The sequence below is a fragment of the Athene cunicularia genome (genome assembly GCF_003259725.1).
Source record: "Athene cunicularia isolate RWA chromosome 1 unlocalized genomic scaffold, athCun1 chr1_part1, whole genome shotgun sequence".
NCBI lineage: Eukaryota > Metazoa > Chordata > Aves > Strigiformes > Strigidae > Athene > Athene cunicularia.
Window position 1 is genome coordinate 25,379,989 of NW_020799091.1, and position 6,000 is coordinate 25,385,988.

Sequence of the window (6,000 nt, forward strand, 5' to 3'; positions counted from 1 at the left end):
TGAGTCATTGTGCTAGGAACTGTACAAACAGGGCTGACCCGGCATGCGGTGGGTGAGTGGGTCCTGGAGGGAGGGAGGCAGCCGAGCATTCAGTCCTGCATGTGAGCAGGCAGCACAGGTGGTGGTGCTGAGGCAGGAGGAACAGCTTTAATCTTGCCTGGTATGAGCCCTCACTGGTATTACTGAAAGACAGCTGTTACCCCAAAGCACTGATAGTGTGTGCCTGGATCCGGATCTGTCTCTTCAAGTTCTTGCATTTTTCTTTTCATCATACCCTAGTGAACTTCACATGTGCAAACTTCAGATCCTTAAGAATTCTGCTGGCTAAAGTTTGCATGGTCATATTGATTTGATTGTTATAATGGAAGAAGTATTTATCTAATTCTGCATTTTTTCCCAGAAGATGTGACTTGCCTATCAAACAAGATATCATGCAAAGGTTATGGGGTGCTGTGGTATGTATTACTATGACATTTTCCAGTTTTCTGTGTGATACCCTACTTTTTTTTTTTTTGTTCTGGGAGTGGCCTGAGCTCATTTTCTTCATGGTTTAAAAAAAAAAATAGCCATAGTAAAATCACTAAGTGTGAGGTCATTTGGCTTCATACATGTTATGAAGGTAGCTGTATATTTTAACTCCCTTGCTAGATATTTATGAATATCTCTCCTAGTGATGTGTTACAAGAGAGCTACATTAGTGTTTCCCTTCAGTTCAGTGTATGCCTTAGCACTTAATGAGCAACCCTGCATTGTCTCTCTGCTTTCCTTCTTCATCTTCACCCCATCCCAAGCACAGCTGCATCCTGCTCATCCATGCTGTCTTGGGGGTTTTCCCTCTTCTTTTTCCATGACTGTCCCTCCTTCAGCTCCTACCAGAATTTGACCATTATTTCCATTGCTTCTTTATACCATTGCTTTATGCAGCATCACCAGAAAAGCTTATTAGTGCCAAACTTGAATTCTAATATTACTAGGGGATGCTTCACCCCGGCATGCTTGCACACACACATGGTCTCTGTGATAGAGGTACATTTTCCATCTCTGGATGCGGTGGTGGAGGTGGGATCCCACAACTTGAGGACAAGTGGTGGGGCAGCCCAGTTTTTCAAATGTTCTTAGGAAACTGAGGCAAATAATCCTGCTGGTTAACACTTATCCCAATCCAGAAGAGAGGAAGTCACATATTAAAATAAGGTAACAAGAACTTCTTACTGCTAATTGACTGTAGCCTGCACCTAGTTACGCTCCACATGTTTTTGTTTAGCACCAGTGTGTCACTGGAAACATGGAGAAAGCTACATGCAGAGAAATATGACCTTGTTTTGGAAAGAACTGGCACAGGATTAAACTCAGAAATTGTAACAAATAAAATAGAGCAACCCTTGAAGCTGTTCAAACACAGCCTGTGCCTGCCTCTGTCTTCATCTACATCTTTGCTGCTTCAGCAATTCTCCTGTAGTGAGAAACATGATTAGGGGAATTGTTACTGGTCACACAGTTCAGTCTTACTCACAGGAGCAGGAGCAGCTTGTGAATCATTCTCAGCTCCTGCCTGCCAAATTCCCAGGTGTTCTGAACTGATGTTCAAAGCTTCTCTCTAGCATTTCACTTTCTTCTGGGGTCCCCAAGCATCAACAACTGTATTATTCTTAACTCAAGGAAGTTTTGACAGATGAGTGCCAATCTCCCAAATTCTCAGTAAGTTCTTGTGGTGTGCTGATGGAAGTCATCTTATTTCTTTCCTGCTAAAGTTTAACCTTCTAGTCTTTTTCTTCCAATACCACCTTTTAAAGACATCTTTTATTGTGTGTCCTGTTTCACATAGTCAAGCAATCGTGTATTTGTTATGGAAGAATTCACCAAATGATCTCGCGACAAGAGTCAGCAGTGCTATTTTGGCTATTTATAGCTCTCATACCACACTGCTTCTTCTGAATAAATTTTTCACTATGTACACAACACCTTCAACCAACCCAGATGGACTAAATGTTTTATTCTGCTGCTGCTGCTGCTGCTGCGTGTCTTTTATGCACATTCTTGTAACTGGCCATTTTTTAGTATTGAATGCCCTTCCTTAGTAATCTTAGAGGGGTGTTTTTGTTAAGAGCCAGGATAATCTGTCATCTAAAGAGCCTTTTAATATTCCATATTCACAGAATTAGCTTTTTAAATGTAGGCCTCTGAAAAATCATCCTATCTATCCCCTTCTCTTTTACTTTTATCCCACTGAACTTCTTTCCTTTTTTTTAAAAAATGACAACAAACTGTCTAGAAATTATGATCTTTCAAGTTCTTCATCAGTTCCTCAGAGCTTCCCTCTTTTTCTTCAACTCCAGCCTCCAGCCTCCACTGAGCACTGTCTGAGTTTCTCTGCCTGCCGCTGCTGAGTGTGGGTGAAAGATCTGCTTGGATCTATAGTTTATTTGTCTGTCTTTCATATAATGTTCAAGTTGCTGTTTGGAGTCCTCCCAGGCATGCACAGTGTTTCTCTGGGTCGTCAGGGTTAGTGAGGATATCCTTGGAATTACCCTGGCTCTGCAGTAGCCATTTGAAACTCATAGAACTCTGTGTCTTGTACTTCTGGCACCCCTTAAAATTTTGTTGACAAGCATGACTAGTTTCAAAACCAAGCTGCCATTAGGACATGAAACTACGTGCAGGAATGAGGTAACACAATGTCCCACTTCTCACTTGTGGTAATGAGAGACCTGTTGTGATCATTGGTTTCATTGTTGTTCCTCACAGAAAACAAGGAGTGAGATGCACTTAGAGCACCATCAAGATGAGTCTTCCCATGGGTTCAAAAGTGTACAAGCTCTGGGGTATCACAGCAAACACAGCTCAGCTTCAGGTGCAAGATGACATGAACCAGCTGGGCCTACTTATCTTAATTTTTGGGTCTCAGAACTGTGGCCTCAGAGTCTCAGAATGTGGCCTTCATGTCTGTAAGTTTGTGCCAAAGTGGTTTCCTGACAGTTTGGTTTGTCACAGTGATGGAAATGGTAGTTCATGATAAATCATAAGGGCTGATAGTGAGTTTGAACTTTGAAACTACCTTCTTACTGGAAACAGAACATATTCAGCAATGACAATCTCATCTATGCTAGACAGCATCCTCAGGCCTTCTGAGTGCCTGGCCTTGTTTGCTCTCTATATGCAAGAGAAAGAGATTTTGGAGACACCTAACTCTGTACCCCTCTTGCTTCTTTCTTCTCTTTAGCTTAATAATAAAAAAGATAATAAAATTGCTACAATCCAAGCCATTGATTTCTGAGAACATGGAAGATATGAATTTAAAAATATTTGTGTTTGGGTGGGACTTTTTTTTTTTTTTTTTTTTTTTTTAAATTAGAATGTGAGGGAAGAGATGGTGAAAATGGTGGTTTTTTTTGCAAATGTAAGAGTAGTAATATGCGTGCCATGGTCAAGAGCCAGGAGGAAAACAAAACAAAAACCAAACCCTAATGTAAAATACGTGCCACTTCCATAGCAGAGGACTAAAGAGAAGCAGTTGTGAGGAGCAGTTCAGCATCTTGTAGAGACTGGTTTGCATTAGTAAGCATCAGGTTGCTCCAGTCCACCATGTTGACTTTACATATTATACAACTGTTTATTTGGAACAAAATGCAGTTTTGAGGAAGGGAATCAGACCTCCAGTCTGATGCCAATTCCCCCAGTTCACCCACATGTATCTAAATGATTTTTGATACCATCATATAGGATATGTAAAAAAGTATTGTGTCTCTTAAGAGAAAACTTTCACTGACCTCAGTACTTGGCAGTATCGGCTCTGATCTGCCCTGCACAGCACACAGCATTGACCCAAAAGAGACTTCTCTTGCATATTAATTCTACCTTAGGGAGAGTTTCACTACAGAGCAGTTGTGGACAGGTGGCTTTTGGGCCCGGTGACCTCTGGCAGATGAGGCAGTACTGAGTGGCAGGCGACTCAGAAAGACCTGTAAGCACGTCCTGAGCCAGCATGTCTCCCTAGGCAGGCTGCAATCCCTCAACAAGCTGTAACATTACATTGTCATCTGGACTAGAAATTGATCTTCTTGGTATAGGGACACCTCATGCTTCTTGCAAGGTTGTGTTTTGGATGAACCAGTGTTTTGCTGATTAAGGATACCAATTAAACTCGGACACCAGAGTGAAAAGAGTAGGGGAATTTTACTGGTGGCAACCAATGTAACAGTGTAATACAGAAAACATGCACTAAGGAAAAGCAGAATAGTGCACTTAAAGCAACAAACAGGAGAATACAGGGCAATGCATCAAATCATTACTACGTGAGAGAGACAATAGTGATTAAGAAGATCCATCACCACTTGCATACGTTCGCATCCCCCAGACCCGCAGTGGCCGGGCAGCCCCGGTTACAGCGAGGGTTTGGGGAGCCTGTCCCGGCAAGGGGGAAATCCTACGCAGTGCGTCCACCCTAGGTGAGGCTTCCAGAGTCGCTGTGAGTGGGTCCAGCCTTATATACCGGAGATCGACAGGCCAGAATAGCTGGCACCTTTGTTCTGAGCGGAACATTTCTGGTTTCATTCTCCTGTTGGATCCCACCCAAAGCCTGGCCAGGGCTCGGGGTGGGGGAAACCAAGGGAGTTTCTAACAAGGCCAGATACTTGGGTTCTCAGCCTTGAAGAAAACTAAACAAGGGAAGTTGGATACATTCTCTCCTCACTACTCATTATATTTTGTCTAAGCTGCATCTTTCACTGTTGAGTTTATATACCCTGTTAATGACTACATTTACTTTACCTTTCCTGACCTCTCACTGTCCATTTTGTAGGTTTACTCTCAGAAGACATGAACAATCTGAGTAATTTCATTTCTTCTTGACACATTATGGGTATTCACCACCTTCATCAATTTTGTAACATCTTTTTTCTTAAGAACATCTTGCTGCCTTGGGTAACAGAGGAAGTTCTGGTTTTGCTCTAGGCTGAAGCAATGAAGAAAGTCACACCCCTGTTTTTAATAACTGTGGCCTATATTTCTTTCCATGTCTTCATGTTCATCCCTCAGGTAATATGTAAATAGAAATAAGAACATGAAACTTAAGAACTGGATTGCTCTGAACATAGAGTCAATGAAACCAAGCTTTTATGTTGTCTCTTTTTCTTCTTCAAGGGAATTTCACAACTTAGGCACCTGAAATGACAAGGAAAATCAACTGGGTTTTGGTATGTCAAAACCAGCCAGAAGTACATGCAAATATTTCTTGTGATTCATGGTGACTATTTTTGTAATAGCTATTTTAACTATTATTTAGTTGTAATTCTTCATAACTACTTTTAAATTCTTTATTATCCCAGTAATAATGATGATATTAGCATCTTTGAGAAAAATTTGGGCCCACATAAATAACCTCCCTCCTTTTGCAGCTCGTGCCTGACTGAATGTGTTACAAGTGCATGTTTCAGCCCTGAGTTTGGGTACTACGTAGCTGGGTCTGTGTGCATTAGAGTGGTCTGAGGGGACAAGGTCCAGTGGTGGAGCAGCCCTGTGGAAGTGTCGCCAGACCAGAGGTGTGGGTCATGCTGAGTACTGCCATTCCTGTGTTCATCTGTCATAGAGCAAAGCTGCTGGGGTTGGTCACCAACCTTTGCCTCTTTCTAGAAGATGGTTAGGATGGGGCACCTGACCAAGCCTCTGGACTCCAGCCATCAGAAGATAAATGAACTCTTCAGACCCTCTGTGACTCCTAGGCTTTGCTCCTTGGAATAAAGAAATCATGCTACAGCTGTGACCGAGGAGGGCTCTCCTCTTCCAGCTTGAGCACTGTTGTGCTGTAGAGGAAGGTAGAAAGACCAGAGCAAGATTGCTGCCTGCCTTTCTCTCCATGGTGCAGTGGGCCTACTGACCTACACTGATAGATTTACATCCCTAACTTAGGGATTTAGTGTGGATTTAACATGTTTAGAGGGAAACCATCAGCTTAGTGCAGGCCATGGTATGGAAAGAAGTGCATTGGGGGGACATCAGTGTATA